The 20,832-nt window shown below is 38.7% G+C and overlaps 1 protein-coding gene, 1 long non-coding RNA gene and 1 other non-coding gene across 10 annotated transcripts in view; 2 read left to right on the forward strand and 1 right to left on the reverse strand.

Moving 5' to 3' along the window:
- LOC144616188 (uncharacterized) overlaps positions 1-7,209 on the forward strand; it is a 35,929-nt gene extending 28,720 nt beyond the window's left edge. The window contains exon 5 of the long non-coding RNA XR_013555298.2: positions 5,749-7,209. This is a non-coding gene — a long non-coding RNA (uncharacterized LOC144616188). The remainder of the gene's footprint in view (positions 1-5,748) is intronic.
- The window catches only part of CORIN (corin, serine peptidase), a 253,425-nt gene that overhangs the window by 126,182 nt on the left and 106,411 nt on the right, over positions 1-20,832 (reverse strand). The gene's annotated exons all lie outside the window — the stretch shown is intronic.
- On the forward strand, positions 19,280-19,386 carry LOC132693383 (U6 spliceosomal RNA). The gene has a single exon (XR_009616769.1). It is a non-coding gene; the product is annotated as a U6 spliceosomal RNA (small nuclear RNA).

Below are 20,832 nucleotides of genomic sequence, written 5' to 3' on the forward strand. Positions count from 1 at the left end.
AGGTAGTGGGAACATGTAAGACTGAATGAGGTGTGGAGAAAATCTGGTAATACACGAAACTGAAAAGTCAGACTTTTAATTACTTCTCTCTAGAGCCCTGTTTTCAGAGTGTGAACACTGACTAAGGCAATAACAAAGAGCAGAAAAGTGAGATGAAATCGGTGAAAATCTGGAGAAAGATTTCTCAAATACTTGGGACTCGGCAGTATTTTGTTTGCTGAGCACTTTGAAGGAAGGAAATATTCCACATAGTGAGAAATTCAAATAACTGAAGCGTTATCTATTTGAGATTCCTAATATCCTTCAAAATTGTATTAAAATTTCATGAAATAGAGCACTCTTTCTTCCCCTTCTTAAATCGAGTGTGCTAATTTTAAACATTTCCCTGCTGCTCCAGGGTCTTTGCGATGAGAAGCAAAAATTTTTCAGTGCCCCTGGGAGTTTCCTGCGGTAAATTTGTCCCTAGACTAAGCTGCCAAGGATTGCCACCTGCTTTAGGCTCTTGCCATTTAGAATTAATCCTTCTTACATTATCCATATTCTCCACCATCACCATCTCTACTAAAGATAACCTGCACCTGTGGTTTTACCCATCTCTGATTCCAATTGGTTTGCCATTAATTATAGAGGTTTGGGAAACAAACAAACAAAAAGCAAGTTTTTATATTTGTTCAAAAGTAAAAGTGAATAAGGGCACCTGGGTGGCTCAGTTAAGCGTCCGACTTCGGCTCAGGTCATGATCTCATGGTTCGTGACTTCAAGCCCTACATTGGGCTCTTTGCTGACAGCTCAGAGCCTGGAGCCTGCTTTGGATTCTCTGTCTCCCTCTCCCTCTTGCCCCTCCCCCACTCATGCTGTCTCTCTCTCTCTCTCTCTCTCTCTCTCTCCCTCAAAATAAACATTATTTTTTTTTAAAGTAAAAGTGAACAGGCTATAAAAGAGGACCTTGGGAAATACTTTTAGTGGTTAAAAGAGACCATCTTTTCGGTTAATCTAATCTTTTTGTTTTTTTACTTTTTAATTATTGATTGTGTTCTGAATAATTTAAGTGGCAACCCCTGGATAAATGAGATACTACCATTTATGCAAATGACAATAACAGTAGAGGAGGCATATGAAAAGAGACCGTGGAAAGGGCAGGGAGCTTCACCATGAGAACTGAGTTCAAGTCCTGGCTCTGCCTCTTATAGCTGTGGGAACATTCACATCCACTCTAGACAGGCATTTTAAAGATTAAAAGAGATAAAATAAAATGCCCGCCTCCATACTTGGCACATATAGAGCTCATACAGGCAAGCTATATTATTATTTTTAAATCATTGAATATGTGTGGAAATTTGGATGTGTGTCTAATATGCTCAAGAGGGATTGTAACAAACCCAAAAATCTGTAAGAAAAAAATCAACTTCAAGTTACTTTAAGTAAAATAGTGTTAATCAGATTTCTGAAAATTTCAAGCTGAAAGACACTGGCGATCATACAGTTCTGCCTGCCCAATCTATGAATGAGGAAACATAGGCCGGAGAATCAATGTCAGTAGGCTAATGAGAATGTAGAGACAGGACTGGAATCCAGGTTTTCTCATGTCCTTTCCAACGCTCTTAAGCACATACGAATTAATCTAGAATAGAGGTTGGCAAACTTTTTCTACAAAGGGGCAGATAGCAAATTTAAAAAAAAAATTTTTTTAATGTTTATTTACTTTTGAGAGAGAGAGGGAAGGAGGGAGGTGCGAGTTGGGGAGGGTCAGAGAGAGGGAGACACAGAATCTGAAACAGGATCCAGGTTCTGAGCTATCAGCACAGAGCCCCATGTGGGGCTCGAACTTATAGACTGTGAGATCATGACCTGAGCTGAAGTCAGACACTTAACCAACCAAGCTACCCAGGCGCCTCCAGATAGTAAATTCTTTACACTTTGCAGCGATATAGTCTCTGTTGTAAACTATATTCAACTATGCCATTGTGCAGCAAAAGCAGTCATAGGGAATGCATAAATGAATGGGCATGGCTGTGTTTCAGTAAAAGTTTATTTACAAAACAGGCTACAGGCTCTCGTTGGCTTCATGGGCTGTCGTTTGCTGACCCTGATCTTGAACAAGATGGCAGATTCTACCTAAATGAAAATGATCAGTGTAATTTCAAATCAACAAACCTATTGTCAATACAGTAAAAAACTGAATAACAGTAACAGAACTCAGGAGAGTGATTATATATATTTTAAATGTTGCCAGTGTGACATTTTTAAATGATGTTTGGTAAGGATTAATCCTAGCCTCAAGACCATTATATTCTTTGGTAATATTGAGAAAATGCAAGAAAACAACTCTGAGAAAGCAGAGGATTCTTAAGAGAATTGGAATTCTAAATTATCTTGGCTAAATAAGAATGGCGAAGAGAACTAAAATATTAGTACGCATTAAATGATACAACTTACTTAATTAAAATAACTGAAATACAAGGCATCAGGGGTTTTGTGTAAGCAAAGTATTCTCACCTAAAGAAATAAGTAAAGAGTGCCATCAAAATCTACTAGTTACCACAAACTGAAAACACATCACCTTCTCACCAAGGGAGCATCCTTCATATCAGAATCAATGAGTCTGATCACGGAACCATGAATAATCTCCCCGCAACAAAAACATGCCCAAAGTGCATTTGGCCTGTGTCAGGAGCCCTTGATGATACTGGTGCAATGATCATAATCTTCATGATATTCTCCAGACACACAAAGAGAGATTTCATGGAAGAAAGTGCCCAAATGCCTTTTCTTCTCCATGAAGGATTAATGCAGAAAAAAGGAGGAAGAGGAGGAGGAGGAGGAGGAAGAAGAGGAGGAGGGGGAGGAAGAGGAGGAGGGGGAGGAAGAGGAGGAAAAGGAGGGGAAGGGGGAGGGGAAGGAGGAGGAAAAGAGGAAAAAGCCGAATGCTGCAATCTGAGGCAGGGACAAAGTTCCTCTTCCTAACAAATATGACAGATTGGGATGAGTTTGCCAAGGAACACTTCAAATTTCCTTTAGGGAGCTTTTGAGAGAATTCGAAACTTTGCATCTGTTTGGCATGAGGTACCCTCCCTGAAGAGAAAGGAAAGAAGTACAAGACTTTTCAACATCTGAATTTTAAGAGAACTATACAAATTGTCATTTGACATACTCAATTGAACTAAATGTAGTACTCTATTTTCCCTAATGTTTATGTTGCTCCCTAGTAGTAAATTGGTTGTTTAAAAAGCACACCTACCCTTGGAGGCACTAAAAAGTAACCCAATGATATATGATGAGAATGAGGTTCATTACTTTGTGCCAACTTGCTCCCAACATCTGTTCAGTTTATACAATGACTCATTCAGCGTATTCAGGGCTTAGTGCAAACAACCATCATCTTCCAATATTTGATTTACCCTTGGGCTTTCACACACCTCAACTTTGGTTTCACTGCATGGCTTTGGAAGCAGAAAGGCACAAAATGAAGCTCTATCAATGAACGAGAGATCGGGTTATAAATGATTATAACTATGAAAGTTGTATGGATACAACTTCTGCAACTCAAAGGGCTATGAGTCAACATGATGATGTTATAGCCAAAAAGCATTTAGACACCTTTGCTCTCTGTCCGAAACACGATCAGAGCTGTTACTCGAGTACTGTAGTTCACTGTCATTTCCTATACCTTTTTCTTTAGATAGCAAAGAAAAATGTTAACTTCATAGATGAAGGATCACACTCCATCACAATGTGAAATCCCACAGAACAAATAGTAGTTTTCATATATATACATAAAATACATAAAATACTCTCTACTCATATGTGTTCACTTGCAATGCAATTATAATTTATAGCCAAAAACCTCAGTTTTTCAATATAGATGATAGGCATTTTATTTTTGTGCATCAACTAAAAAAATTAAGACGGCTTCAACTAACACAAATGTTGACGCTTTACAAATATTACTAAAAAGTGAATGAAAATTAAGCCCCTTTCACACTTGTTAAAAAAATAATGCGAACTGAAAGAATACTATGTTGGGGAAAATGCAGAAGGAATATATTCATTATGGTGTAAGGTATGGAGATGCTCATTAGTTGTAGCTGACATTGTATACAAAATTCCTACAGAAATAATACTCTGAAAATCAGAACTAAAGGGTATTTTTAAGAAACTGTCAAGACCAAAAAGATGCCTGCCCCCTGGAACAAGAAAAGTTGCGTTTGATTTGCTTAACGGAAAAGTAATGTTTTGTGTAGCAACTCGGACATCTCAGAACTGTGGATTCTCCGCATTTATTTTCCATCGTAATGTCCTTCAGAGTTTTTCACAACAACAATGGATCTAACAGACCACTCAGGCATGCAAAACCAGTATATACTCAATTTTACCAGTTGGCAAAAAATGTTTTTTCTCACCCACAGCTTTGACCAGGTCACCCCTCCCAGCCAGTGGCCTCGCTATTGTTCTCCTTATCAAATGCAGACTCCTCATTCTTAGCTTCAAAGGCCCCCTCCAGTTTTCCCAGCCTTCATTTCCTCTCTAACCAGTCTGTATTCTTCCAGCCAAGAAATCCTTCATTCAGCTCTTTCATTCACTGACCCCAATCCTTCCCCTGTCCTCTCACATGTCCACACTCTGCACCCTCAACTCACACCACTTTCAACAACCTGCCTCTCCCCCAAAATGTGATTAAGCCTAAACTTGATAGGTTAAATGACCTAAGCTTTTGTCTGCTTGTTTTTCTTTTTAAAATCTAACGGCATTGGCCCTGTACACAAGAGATTCTTAAATGGGACCGGGACACCAGTAACAAATTTCTGGTGTTTTAGTTATTCACGTTCAATCTGTCAGAGGCATGACACAGAATAAAAAATAAAGCAGCTGCATTACATTTAAATATAGGGGAAAAAGAGACACTCTATTACATGACTGCTGGATATAGGAACTTCAGCTGATACAGCTTCGGGGACCCCGCCAGGCCTGGAAGAAACTGGGAAGGTTAGCCACTAGCTGAGAGAGGAACAAAGGCATGGGTAGCCTCATATCGCACCACAAAAGTGACAAGCTGAGAAGGAGGAACAGAGACAGGATACTGAAGGGGGAACTAGGCAGCAGAAGAGCACAGCATCCCAAGTAGGAATGAAAATAGACCGCAATCCAGCCTGCCAGGCAGAACTGCCTTTGGGCATCTGATCGGGCCAAATGCCAACAGGGACACACATTAGTGACCTGAATCACTATCTCCTTAGCCTTAGTTTCTGAAAGTTCATTCCCTTTTCTGCAATAAACACTACGAGCTTGCTTCTTTTGTTGCTCCTAATACTCACCCCAGTGAGATTCTCTAGTTGCAATGCAAACGGTTGGATTAATTTAGTACCCCTTAAATTAGTATTCTTTTTTTCATTGCTGAAAGCCCCTTCAATCGCTCTCTCATTCAAAAATGCACTGAGTATCAAGGTTATTCTGTCAGGAAATATCCTAAAATGATAAGCTTCCGTTCCCTCACTTGTAAAATAAGGATGATATTATGTACCCAGTACACTGTATAGAAAATTAAATGAAACAGAATGTAAAAAGCACTTAACACGAGTGGCACCCAGCACGCATGCAATCAAAGTAACTTATCATTACCGTTGTTGCTGTTATTGTTATTGCTCTAAAGACCTTGTTTTTAGCTGTCGCCTAACTTGAGCTAAAAACCAATAAAAACTCATTTTTAAGCAAAACAATGTTTATTTATATACATTTTTTATCTTCTCACAGAATACAATGAGTCACATCTTTTTCCAATTTTCCCGAGTTCCAGTGCCTCCATCCCAATCCTCCTGGGTCCAGCAGGGCACCAACCTGTTTCATAATCAACTGGGGGAAACACACGAGAAAGGAAGGACAAATACCGGAATAGAAGATTTAGTATTCCTTAGTCTGTGATACAGTCAAGAGATGAGTCGGTGAGCCATTTCCCACAACTCCGGTGGGTCTCAGAGGGGGACAGATATCAAAACTGCTTTTGCAAGCTGCCCTTTACGTGTCCTGAACTTTCGAGCTCATTCCTCTTTGTCTCCTTTGCACTTCACCTTCACCCTCTATGAGCTCATCCACTTTGCTTTCAGCCCGGTATCTATACAAACAACTCCCAAGCTCTTGTTGCCCTGTTCAAACCTGTCTCCTGAGCTTCAGGTACCTACACCCAACTGATACGATCTGGAAAGTCACAACCCAAATGGTTCTTCCTTCTAAACTGTTCTCTTCCCTGTGGTTTCTACTGTGGCCAGTGGTACAACCACCACCCTCCATCTTCTCCCAACCAAACACCTTCCGTCTTTTCCTCTCCCACGAGAATCATCAAATTCTCCAATGTGTGAGTCCTTCGGAACAGGGACTTTGTTTTGTATGCTCCTGAATCCCCAGTGGCCGAAACAACCCCAGTGACAATAGGCACTCCATACACATTTGCTGTATGCATGAATGGCCCGTAGCTGCTTTTCCATACCTGCTGAAGGAAGGGGTGAATGCGTTTCTTTAAGCTGGGTTCTCAAAAAACAAGAACATAAAAATAATTCCCTTTTACTTAAATCTTTCCAATAATTTGTTCATTTAAACACGGCTGTTAAATCATATGAAACAATTTTGTTTTCTATCAGAACAAGATACTATTTGTTTTGTTATAATGTTCAAATGTTAATCCTCTGGCTGTTGAGTTTCCCAGATAAGCAAGACATTTTCTAGTCTTCAGATTTTATCCTATAAAAATCTGTAAAAATCCTCTATTCAAAAGTTATACTTAGCAGGGAGTCTTCTGAAATCCAAACTGAGAAAATTGGAAACAGCTTAACAACCCCAAAGAATAATATTTCATAAAATCCTATGGAGTAAAAAGCCAGATCCTGTGGGGCCACTGGCTGTGTGTATTGGGCAATCTCAGAAAGCATTAACTCTTTCGAGCCCTCTAGATGCTACTTAGTGGACAGAAGTAACTTGTCAAATGTTCCCCAAGATTTTTGAGTGAAGATCTTTTCATATTTCATCTAAAACATCATATCCATTTGAACTGATTTTAGTAGGACAAGGTTCTGAACGATACATGTTGCTTTATTGCTAGAAGTATGTGGCCTTGCATTTTACTTTCTGTCAAGTGTCCAGCCAGATCAATTTGCATTGCCTGCTTCATAAAAATAGCAAAAATGTGCTACAAATAACAGAAATAAATAAAAGGTCAGTACATTTATGTCTGCATCTGCATTTGACTTGCAAAATAAGGAGACTTCATGAGATAAAAATATGTCAAGACTCTTATTTTTATCACTACTATTCTATACCGGGCAGATCTGAACATTACATGTTTTCTTCAATTATAAGACTGCCAGCAGGCAGACTTATTTTCAGTGCAAAGCCTTAGCCTAAATTAAGCCACACATTTCTGACATCTTGTCCGAAGAGACTGAAAGCAAAACTCCAAACTTCTTACCCAGTCAACATCAACAGTTCTAAGCTAAATGGCCACTTTTTTTGTCCCATGTTGAGATTTATTTGAACTACAAACCATGAAAAAAAAAAAATAGGAACATTCTCATGAAGAAGAAAAGAAGCCAACTGGAGTATGTGCAGGCGACCACTGCTTGCTTATCTAATCACAAAATATAAGGCGAATGAACAGTACTTGCTGTATATATATAAAATCATGTGCTATATACATATACATAGAAATTTCCTTATGCAACATGAACTTTTTGTATGGAATAAACCCCTCCCTTCCTTTGTGGGCCTAATGCCATAGTTCTAATCTTTAATCCATTCTAATGCTTCCAGTGAATGATTTTTAAATAAGTAGTCTTTGTACACAGAAATCACCATTTGGAGCTAATTTTGAAGGTCATTAAGTTAAATATACACAGAAATCTTCTTTCCTCCTTTTAAAATGTGTGTGTTTCGGTTACAACAGTGATATACTAAATCTGTGAGTTCTACCCGGCCCAGGTTCAAATGGGTTCAAATCACAGCTTGCGTCGTCCTACCTCGATAACCTTGAGCAAATGAGAGAATCTAAGTATCTGTCCTCTCATCTACAAAAGGAGAAGTGTCTCAGTCAGTGTTGGCTGTAGCAACAATACCATAGACTGGGTGGTAACACAAAACATTCATTTCTCACAGTTCTGGAGGCTGGAAGTCTAAAGTCGGGGTGCTAGCATGGCCTAGTTCTTGGTGAGGGCTCTCTTCCTGGTTATGTCCTCACATGGCCTTCCTTGATATATACCACAGAGAGCAAGCTCCAGTCTCTTTTCTTATCCCATCATGGGACTCTACCCTCATGGAAACCTAATTACCTCCCAAAGGCTCTATATCCTAATACCATTCCTTTGGGAGTTCAGGTTCCAACATACGAATTTTTGGGGAGACACAATATATAGCCCCAAATGGGAAGAATTGCTATGATACTCACAGTGCATCTGTGAGCAGTAAATAAGATAGTATCTCTAAACGCCTGGCATGGCATTTAGTATATAACAAATGTTCAGCAAGTGTTATATATTATACTATTGTTGAAACTATTATTTGGATTAAAAAGTTCCTCTACTGTTTCTTCTGCATTTTTTTTTCAGTTCTGTAATTGCCTTACCCACATTCACCAGAGAGGAACTTAAACTAAAAGTCATTGATCTTCCCTTGTACAAATCTCTAGCCAAAGTACCGCTTGCACGGACTAGTGCCACCAGCCTCTAACATGTAGCTATCCGTCCTCACAGCTAGTCAGCATTTTTTTGTTCTTAATATTTATCCCATGTATTAATGTAATCACTTGTGTACGTGCCTATGAGTTTCTGTCACGTGTGATTCATTTTGACACTGTATGTGCCCGTTTTCAACTGTATCACTAAAGAAATAGAACCGGGATCAAAGCCAAGTCTGAAGGATTCCACAGTAGCTCTGGGCATAAGCAAAGATCTTCCAAGGCTACACACAGGTAGAAATAGTTTTAAAGGACTCAGTGTCCACATTCTTCAATGCCCTCTTTTTTATAACTGCCCTACTTAATTGCCCTACCTGTCCAAGGCTGGAGTTGTCAGTTTTCCCTTCCCCATCTCATGAAGTCTCTTTTTTTTTAATTGACAAAATAAAGACATGTCTCTTATCCATTCCAAACCTGCTCCAATGCCTCATCGTGAGGTGCAAAATATCTGAAATTCCAAACCTGTAGACATTTCAAAATACCTTCAGTTTAGCTATCGTGCATCCTCATTCCCCAAATGTCAGATAATATATTGTTCCCAGGGAAACCCCTTGAAGGGCAAAGTCAAAAGAGCACTGACAAGAAACACAGAAGGACAGGGAACTCATGTCATTACAGCAACAAACTTGAGTCCAGCCATTGGGTTTTGTCTGACGGACTGTCCTCCTAAATATATGCACTAAAATTAAAAGTGCAAATGAGGTTAGAAGCTACCAGTTCCAGTTAAGATGGCATAAGAATATTTCATCTTATCTCCTCCTTTGGTTATAACTAAAAATCACAAACAAAACGCATAAAGCAACTATCTATGGGATCTGAAAAGTTAAGAATAGCAGGCAGCTTGGGAAGGGATATCAAGACTTAAAAAAGAGTAATACAAATATCAAATCATTATGTTGTACACCTGAAACTAACACAATGTTATGTCAATTGTACCTCATTCATTGAAAAAAAGAAAAAGACTAATTAGGAAGTGAGTTTTCTGGCGTTTTCCTTTTTCACCCATATTTCCCAACATAGAGTCTGGGCAGCAAAATCATAGAACTGAGCTACAGGCATGGCCAGGAGAAACTCTCTCCCTGGTCAGAGGGATGGGAGGGAGGAATCCTGCAAAACAAAGAGTGGGGAGGCAATCCTCCAAACTGTTTTCTCTCTTGACTCTCCTCTAGAGGGAGGTCTTAGTTCTGGAGCTGTACTCACACAACAGTGGGAGCAGCTATGGGCTGGGCTGCCTGTTTGCCCTGGAGGAGGATATGACAGTGAAAGATGCTGAACCTACAGCTTTGTGGACACAAAGGACCAGGAAGAAGAGTCCCTGGGAGTCAGAGAGTTTGGAGAGATCACAGAGAGAAGAGAGCTTGAGGAGAAAATCCCATAGAATTGTGTATTGAGTCCTGGACTTAGCCCCCCAGAGATACATACATGAAAATGACTTGAAACAGAATACCAAGTCTTTGAGAACTGAACTACAATGTATTCCATGGCCCAATAGTCACTGGGAGGCGAATATGTGTGGAGGATCCAAATAACACCACAAAATCTTTGAAAAGTAAGCTGACACATTGGAACTAAAGACCACAGAAAGTATATTGGGACTTGTGACCTAAACCCAACTGGCTCAGTTGACTATGAAGAAAAACAAATGCACAAAAATTAACATTATCCAGAGATTTTTAACAGGACCCAGAATTTCATAATATATTCAAAACACCCAGGATGTAATCCAAAATTAGTTGACATACCAAGAAGCAGGACACTTTCAGCAACCCCCAGGTGAAAAGATAATCAGTAGACACAATTTGTGAGAAGACTAGATACTGGAATTATTTGACAGGCCATTGCAGCAGCTATTACACCCATGCTCCATGAAGTAAGGGTCAACAAATTTGAAATGAATGGAAGGGTAGAAGTTCTCAGTAGAGAAACAGCAGTTATAAGAATCAAATGGAAATTTTAGAATTAAAACATATGATAATTTTTTTAAAAGGCTACTGAATGGAAGAATGACGATGACAATGAAAAGAATCAGTGAGCTTGAATATAGATTAATAGGCATTGCCTGACTTGAACAATAGAGAGAAAAACGATTGAAAAGAATGGACATAACTTCAGGGACCTATTAGATACTATAAAAAGGTCTAATGCTGATGTCATTAAAATCCAAGAAAGAAAGAAGAATGAGATTTGTACAAAAAATTACTTAAAAATTAATGACTCAACTTCTGAAATCCAGTGAAGACTATAAATTTAGACTTGAGCTCAGCACAACCCAAACAGGACTAACTCAAGGAAAATCATATATGTACACAAAATACTCAAACAAATAGGGTTTATTCTGGTAATGCAAGACTAGTTGTACATTGAAAAAGTAATAAATGTAAACTCCACATTAACAAACTAAAAAAAACCCCACATAATCATGCCAGCATATGTGGGAAAACATTTGATAGAATTCTACATCTTTCATGACAACTCTTCAGGAAACCAGGAGGAGAGATTCAGTTTAAGGAATTATCTGATTATGTCAGCCCTGCCAAAAATATCCTACCTTTCTTGAAGTCAACTGTGGCACATAACATAACTAATCACAGGAGTGACCATCTCATTATACTCAGATTTCATACCCACATTCAAAAATAAGGAGATTATATACCAGAAGACTAGAATCTCGGAGACCATCTCAGAATTCTGTTTACCATAATAAGCAATGAACAGTATGAAGCCAATATTCTGAAAACAGTACCTTGTACAATAGCTCTAAAAACATCTAACAAAATATGTGCAAGGTATATAAATGAAAATTATAAAATGCTGATAAAAGAACCATGGCAGACCTAATAAATGGAGAGATAAACAGAAGTTCATTGTTTGAAAGATTCATTATGTTTAAGATATCATACTGGTATCTCCCTAAATTGATCTAGAGCTTTAACATAATTCCAGTCAAAATCTTTGAAGGAGTTTTGACAAGCTGATTTTAAAACTTATATAGAAAGGCAAAGTACTAGAACAGAAAAATAAATTTGGAGCAAGAACACAGTTGAAAAACTCATACTACCATATGTTAACATAAAGATGTCATAATCAAGCAGAGTGTTTTTGGTTTGGGGATAGACACAAAGATCAATGGAACAAAATAGAGTCCAGAAATAGACTTACATGAATATGGTCAGTTACTTTTTAACAAGGTTGCAAAAGCAATTCAATCTTTTCAGCAAATGGTCCTAGAAAATTGGACATCCATGTGCAAAAAGAAAAAATACTACTTGACCTATACTTCACACATTATGCAAAAATTAACTCACTATAAATCATAATAAAACTAAAAAAGTCTTGGGAGACATTATGGAGAAGATCTGTGTGTGTGAATAAGGCAAAGAGTTCTTATAGGACACCAAAGTATGTTCCATGCAAGGCAAAATTAATAAATTAGACGTCATCAAAATTAAAAACATTTGCTCTGTGAAAGCCAATGTGAAGAAAATAATAAGACAAGTTACGGACTGGGAGAAACTACTTCCAAATCACATATTTCACAAAGGACTTGCACCAGAATACATAAAGGAGTCTCAAATAAGAAATCACACAATGTAAGGGAAAAAATGGGCAAAAGATATGAACAGACACTTCACCAAAGTAGATATACTGACAGCAAACATGTTAAAAGATGCTTATCATTAGTCATTAGGCAAATGCAAATTAAAACTGCAATGAGATACCGCACCCTTATTGGAATGACTAACACAAAACAACAACACAATTCAACCTGGCAATACCAAATACTGATGAGCTTGTGAAGCAACTTGAACTCATATATATTGTTGAAGGAAAAGCCAAATAACATAGCCATTCTGGAAAACAGTTTGACAGTTTCTGAAAAAGCAACACATACATTTTCCAATCTAGGTATTTATTCTAGAGAAATTTGCTTACAAATCCTATAATCAAATGTTTAGCAATAATTTTCATAACTACCAAAAACTGGAAATAAAAAATGACTTTCAACAAATGAGTGAATAAGCAGATTGGGGTACATCCATAAAATGAAATACTATTAAAAAGTAAAATGAAAAAAATTGATACATGTAACAACATGGATGAATCTTAAAGGTATTATGCTAAGTGAAAGAAGTCAGTCTCAAAAGATAATGAAGCATAGTATTCTATTGTGGGAAAAGCATGACTGTAGGTTTGGAGAGCAGATCATCGGTTTCCAGAGGTTTGAGGTGGGAATGTAGATTTCACTACAAAGAATAATATGAGGATATATTTGGGGGGATGGAACTGTTTTATCCTGATTGCGTTGGTGGTTATACAAATCTATGCCTGTGTTAAAACTCATAGAACTATACACAAGGGGGGGAAAGTGAATATTGTATAACTTAATAAGTAAAAGAAATAAATAACAGAAAGATTCTTATTATGGGAACACATATCAACACACTAATATAAACTGAAAAATAAAGTCAGCCTCTTTCTGTCAAAAAGTAACTCTAATTTGGCCAATTAACTTAACATTGGAAAGTGACTTTACCAGTAAGGTAAATTCTCTATAAACTGAAGGAATCAAATCAATGGCTCCAAAGTTTTAAAACATATATTTAAAGCACACAATAATATGATAAGTTATTGATTGATTGATTGATTGATTGATTTAAATTCAATTTAGTTAACATACAGTGTAGTATTGGTTTCAGGGGTACAACCCATTGATTCATTACTTACACATAACACCCAGTGCTCATCCCAACAAGTGCCCTCCTTAATGCCCATCACCATTTAGCCCATCCCCCACCCACCTCCCATCATATCAAAAATATTGTGTCATTGGGATGCCTAGGTGGCTTAGTGGGTTAAGCATCTGACTTCAGCTCAGGTCATGATCTCGTGGTTTCTGAGTTGAAGCCCCACATGGGGCTTTGCACTGAAAGTGTGAAGCCTGCCTGGGATTCTCTCTTTCCCACCCCCTCTCTCTGCCCCTCCCCTCCCCCCAAATAAATAAACTTAACAAAATAATAATTGAAATTAACAATACATCTGTTTTCCAAATTCTTTCTGAGTATACAGGATTAAATAAAGTGCCTCTAAGTGAAAAAGCCATACGTTGACCTTTGATAAAACCTGGTAAAGGTCTAAGAAATTAAGATCATGAAGACTCTACTGATGGAATAACAAATTCAGATGCAAGTACAGTTCTTTCCAACTCTGTGCTTTCAAAAATGGAAGGAGAATCTAATAAAGTTGTCATCTAATCATTAGAAATAATTTTTAATGATAGGTTATTATAATGTGGATTTTGACATTAAACTGGGAAGTTGTTCAAATAACTGAATGCCATTACTCTAATAAAATTCTTTCTATTCCCTGTACTTAATTATGTGAATAAGTTCTAAAGCACAATCATCTAGAAGAAAAAATACAGGAACGGAATATATCACAAACTCTGTTACACTGTACACAAACCAGTTTTAAAAGAAAGCCAACCATTCCTCTAACACATCAAGAGAGGAATCTCCAGGGGCACCTGTGTGGCTCAGTCAGTTGAGCATCAGACTCTTGATTTTGGTCATGGTCATGGGATCCGGTCATGGGATCTCACAGTCATGGGATCAAGTCCCATGTCAGACTCCACACTAAGTGTGGAGACTGCTGAGACTCTCTCTCCCTCTCTCTCTCTGCCTTGACCCCACTCGTGCTTTCTCTCTCTCAAAATACATAAATAAATAAACATTTTTTTAAAAAGAGATGAACCTCCAGCAAATGTCACATTTAGTAATTACAAAAGCTTGTAATAGATTTAAATCATAATTTTTATGATAAATTAATCAAAAAAGAAGTTGTTGACACTCAGAATCTCATGACTGAGGGAAAATGTTTCGAAGTAATACAGGGCTTAGTTCTAGAGATGTATGGTAGTGTGATAGAAAATAATTCACAGCATTCAAAGAGATTACACTAGAATGAAATTCTGTAGAAGGAAAATAGAAATAAGAGTTCAGGGAGAAAGAGAATCAATGTAATGTCCATTGACTGTGAAAAGAAGAGCTTGTAATTTTTGAATGGTTGGTGAAACCCCCCTCACTAAGGTATTTAAATTCCTTTGGACACATTTAAAAAAGTAATATAATGGTTTCATTGTAAAATGTCAATTATTGTGATATCTTTTAAATTACACTCTTTGCCAACTACATTCATGATTTAAAATTTTTAGACAGTAACTTCAAATTGTGCAAGGGGTGTATCGTTTTTCAAAATCCTTTCAGGGTTCCACAGGCAAAAATATTTAGAAGACCACAGCTTTAAAACACTGTCTTACACTACCTCCTCAATTAAAATTTAGCTCATGGGGTGCCTGGCTGGCTCAGTCGGTTTAAATGTCCAACTTCGGCTCAGGTCAGATATCAGGGTTTGTGGGTTCGAGCCCCATGTCGGGCTCTGTGCTGACAGCTCAGAGCCTGGAGCCTGCTTGGGATTCTGTGTCTCCCCTCATTCTCTGCCCCTCCCCCATTCACACTCTGTCTCTGTCTCTCCCTCAAAAATAAATAAACATTAAGCAAAAAAGAATTTAGCTCATTTTGTTTCAATGGGTGCAGGGCTTCAGACACAAAATAAACATACAGATTGAACAGATGAAAAGGGAGACTGCAATTACTTCCCAACTGCTGAGCTCAATGGAATTGAGGTTATGAAGATGGCAGTGCTATTTGGCATAATGAAATTGCAATTTCAAAAGAGATTCACAGATTTTGATGTGCCAATCCCGAACCACACATTAGTTTCAGCGGGCGGCCTAGAGTTCAGACACTTGGATGGCTGAGTTACTAGGCAATTACTACATCATTCTAGTTCAATTTCAAGGAGAACTGATTGAGCTTAAGAAACTATATCCACCAAAAAGACATAAACAGGTATCCCTTCTTGGGAACTTTTGAAGACAAATACAAAACTTAGAACTAAGCTAATATTTCAATCATGTGAAGGGGAAAAAAAAAAATCCCAGCAATTTCTTTCAGCTACCTGGTTCTGTTATGATTAAATTGACCACCCTTGGGGGATATAAAGCTGAATTTAGAATTAAAAGAAAGGATGTTTTGAATGGTTCAGGGTGTGACAGAGGGGCATTCTTGTTGCAGTGATCAAAGTGATTACTGACCAGAAACGCTTAGAGGTATGTACTTATATATGTTGAAAACATCAGACCTTTCCTTTGTAGCTAAACATTTCTGTATTTGATCATAATCTGTAAGTCCACAGATTTCTGATTGTGAGGCACGATACTGAACAAAATGTGGATATTCTTGGTCTTGAGCCACTGAACAAAATAATACAGGGCTCAGTCTGTGCTCTTGGGCTTCTGAGTCATCACCCTCTAAGCTGTGCGACCAACTTGTAAAGAGAGGAAGAAGAACGAAATGCAAGTGAGGGCAGGCACCTCCTTATTTCTGTTTGAGGAACCACTGTGCTGCCTCAAGCAAAGCAGTGTTTGGCAGAGAATAGAAACCTAATCTCAAATGATCTATAAACAAAAATTACTGAGCCCAAAGAGAACAGGTAGTATTTAGGCTCAGTGAGAAATCTATTTTGTTTGGCACTGCTTCTTCTGGCTGGGTATGTGGCATAGAGAAATCAAAACAAGACTGTGGTTCTCACAGAAAAACAGTGGGAACCCACCAGATGAGCATTTCTTACAGTTCAATAGATAGAAAGAAGTTGTTAGGGACTTTAAATAATTAAAAAAACAAAAACAAAAACAAAAACCTTCAAGGTTCAATTCATAGCAGAATGAAATTCAAGTTGATCATGAATTTTATTAAGAATTCTTGGGGCGCCTGGGTGGCTCAGTCGGTTGAGCGTCCGACTTCAGCTCAGGTCATGATCTCGCGGTCCGCGAGTTCGAGCCCTGCGTCAGGCTCTGGGCTGATGGCTCAGAGCCTGGAGCCTGCTTCCGATTCTGTGTCTCCCTCTCTCTCTGGCCCTCCCCCGTTCATGCTGTGTCTCTCTCTGTCTCAAAAATAAATAAACGTTAAAAAAAAAAAAAAAAAAGAATTCTTCCATGTCCTTGAGTCTCTCACTACCCCAATAACAAGGATAATAATAGCTGTTACTGGTATAGCTTCTCTTTCGTACCTTGTCTTTGGCTACTCACCCTAATGGTCTTACAGACAAGTGTTTAAAAGAACGGAGAAGAGATATCTGGGGGAACAGCATGGCAGGCAGATAGAACAGAATAGCCAGAACCTAAGAAGCAAAAAGGAAAGTATTAAGGGAGGCGTCGGGGGGGTAAGACAGGCAGATAATGTAGGGCCGGATGTATGTTGCTCTGAGAAGCACTAGTTGTATTGAATTCTGTGTGACTGGTGCTCCCCTGGAGTTGTGCAATGCAATACTGACGGGTGGCCCTGAAGGTTGTAAGGATGGTGGCTCTTAAATTGAATGAGATGGGAAACCTTTAGAAACCTTGGAGAGTAGAGAGGTGAACATTTAAGTAGCAAAAAAGAACATTTCGTTTCTGTGTGGAAAATAGCAAACAGGAGCAAAGGAAGCAAGCAAAGAACTAATAAGGAGTTGGAAGGATAGTCCAGGGACAAGTTGAAGTGGCTTGGGTCAAGTGGTGGTTATGGAGGTGGTGAGCACTGGTTGGATTATGTATATATTTTGACAACAGAGCCAATGGAATTTGCTGATAGATCAGCTATGGTATGAGAGAGAGAGAATAGGGTCAAGGACGACCTAAAATTTTTGGCTGGAGCAACTGGAATTGAAAAATTGTTATTTATTAAGATGGGGGAAGCTGGGAGAGGAGCAGGTGTGGGGGCAACATCAGATCAGTTATGTACGTGTTATGTTTAACATGCCTTTCAGACACTCAAGTGGAAATAAATAGAAGGCAGTGTGTGTGTATGTGTGTGTGTATGTGTACGAGAAAGAGAGAGAATGAGAGAGAGTCCTAAATATGCATGCAGTCCCAAAGTTCAGGGAAGATTCAGGCTTGAGACTCACATTGGTAGTTTGTGCATGAAGCCACAGCCTGAATCAGATCACTAAAACAGGAAAGATCCAAAGACTAAGCTGTAGGGCACTCCAATGTTTAGAGGTGATAGAAATGAGGAGACACATCAGAGGAGGCTGAAAATGAGTGGCTTCTCCCTGGAATCCAAGGGAAGAGAGATTATCAGGGAGGAGGGAGCAATTAAATGTGGCAAATGCTGCAGGAGGTCAAGTCAGAAGAGAAGTGAGAACTTTCCATGGGATTTAGCAACATGGATGAAAATCCCTGGAGACCTGGAGAAAAGTAGCTTTGTTTGAGAAATAGAAGCGAGGACATTGGAATATGAGTATGAAGCTTGGGGAAGTAGAATAAAATTTGGGGTGAAATATAGATTTAAGAGTCCTCAGTACTTACATGGCCACAAGCAAGATATTTCCTAGAGGAAACATACAGAATGTTAAGGAAAGAAGGTTGAGAGTAGAATCTGTTAAATGCCAAAACGTAAGGAGTCTGTAGAAGAAAAGGAAAGAGTTCAGAGAGTGGCCTGTGTGGTGGGAAGCAGATCAAACAGAGCATTGGTCTAGAAATCAAAGGCAAAGAGAGTGCTACAAATAGAGAAGTCAATGGGACAAAAGCCTTCCCAGGCTTTTTGCAGGGCACAGGCAAATTGTATACATTCTCCCCCACTATCCCTTGTCTCTGCCATTACCAGACATAATACTTATAGTAGATACTATCCGTTTCCAAAGCTAAAGCAAGTAAGTGCACACTCCAGCCACCTCACTCCTCTAGTGGGATAATTCTGAGCCATATGTTGTACACTATTGCCCAGATTTTCCCAAGAGATTAAGCTCTCCAGTTGCCCACTATGGTAGCTGGTTTAATAATTTACTTTTGTTGGCCATCTTCCCTTCCCTAAATCACATCTACCCTCCCTCACTGTCCCATGCCTCTCTCAAATACACCATTTATGCTCCAACTCTTGTCTCAGGCTCTGCTTCTGTGCTTAGATTCTATTTCCCCACTGGTCTATAAGCTTTTTTAAAAGTGTGCAGGTAATCTTTCCTTTTCCAGTTCCTGGTAAACTGCCTGGCATACTGAATATACTCTGTTTAATTGAAGCATTCATATTTGCATAGTGTGTTATGGTTGGCAGAATTCTTTCAGATACATTCTCTCCTTTTGCCCATAAAACAGTTATACCACCCAGGTGTATAATAATAAGTATTCCTATTAAAAAGAGAGGAGGGGCACCTGGGTGGCTCAGTCAGTTGAGCATCCAACTCCTGGTTTCAGCTCAGGTCATGATCTCACCATTTGTGAGTTCAAGCCCCATGTTGGGCTCTGTGCTGACAGTGCAGAGCCTGCTTGGGATTCTCTCTCTCTCTCTCTCTGCTCTTTCTATGCTCTTTCTCTCTCTCAAAATAAGTAAATAAACTTAAAAATCAATGGTGAGAAAAGAGGGGATAAAAGAGTTTAAGAAACTTTCTCAAGCCCACACAATTCATAAGTAGAATAGTCAGGGCTTGAACACCATTCTTCAGACCTAAGTTTGGTGCCTTTAAAAGAAACATCTAGTGCTCGCTTCGGCAGCACATATACTAAAATTGGAACGATACAGAGAAGATTAGCATGGCCCCTGTGCAAGGATGACATGCAAATTCGTGAAGCGTTCCATATTTTTTGAAGATAAAAAGCTTCTGCACAGCAAAGGAAACAACCAACAAAACTAAAAGGCAACCAACGGAATGGGAAAAGATATTTGCAAATGACATATCGGACAGAGGGCTAGTATCCAAAATCTATAAAGAGCTCACCAAACTCCACACCCGAAAAACAAATAACCCAGTGAAGAAATGGGAAGAAAACATGAATAGACACTTCTCCAAAAAAGACATCCGGATGGCCAACAGGCACATGAAAAGATGCTCAACGTCGCTCCTTATCAGGAAATACAAATCAAAACCACACTCAGATATCACTTCTCACCGGTCAGAGTGGCCAAAATGAATAAATCAGGAGGCTATAGATGCTGGTGAGGATGTGGAGAAACGGGAACCCTCTTGCACTGTTGGTGGGAATGCAAATTGGTGCAGCCACTCTGGAAAACAGTGTGGAGGTTCCTCAGAAAATTAAAAATAGACCTACCCTATGACCCAGCAATAGCACTGCTAGGAATTTACCCAAGGGATATAGGAGTACTGATGCATAGGGGCACTTGTACCCCAATGTTTATAGCAGCACTCTCAACAATAGCCAAATTATGGAAAGAGCCTAAATGTCCATCAACTGATGAATGGATAAAGAAATTGTGGTTTATATACACAATGGAGTACTACGTGGCAATGAGAAAGAACGAAATATGGCCCTTTGTAGCAACGTGGATGGAACTGGAGAGTGTGATACTAAGTGAAATAACCCATACAGAGAAAGACAGATACCATATGTTTTCACTCTTATGTGGATCCTGAGAAACTTAACAGAAACCCATGGCGGAGGGGAAGGAAAAAAAAAAAGAAAGAGGTTAGAGTGGAAGAGAGCCAAAGCATAAGAGACTGTTAAAAACTGAGAACAAACTGAGGGTTGATGGGGGGTGGGAAGGAGGGGATGGTGGGGGATGGGTATTGAGGAGGGCACCTTTTGGGATGAGCTCTGGGTGTTGTATGGAAACCAATTTGATAATAAATTTCATATATTGAAAAAAATAAAAAATAAATAAACGTTAAAAAAATTTTTTTTAAAAAATAAATAAACATTAAATAAAAAAAGAAAAAAAAAGAAGGAATTAACTATCAACTCCCACAGTATGGCCAGCGATATTAGCTACCTCTCACTCTACTCTAACAGAAACCCATGGGGGAGGGGAAGGAAAAAAAAAAAAGAGGTTAGAGTGGGAGAGAGGCAAAGCATAAGAGACTCTTAAAAACTGAGAACAAACTGAGGGTTGATGGGGGGTGGGAGGGAGGGGAGGGTGGGTGATGGGTATTGAGGAGGGCACCTTTTGGGATGAGCACTGGGTGTTGTATGGAAACCAATGTGACAATAAACTTCATATATTGAAATAAATAAATAAATAAATAAACATTAAAAAAATAAATCCTATTATTTACAAAATAAATAAATAAATAAA

The sequence above is a fragment of the Panthera onca genome, chromosome B1 (assembly GCF_046562875.1).
Source record: "Panthera onca isolate mPanOnc1 chromosome B1, mPanOnc1 haplotype 2, whole genome shotgun sequence".
Taxonomy (NCBI): domain Eukaryota; kingdom Metazoa; phylum Chordata; class Mammalia; order Carnivora; family Felidae; genus Panthera; species Panthera onca.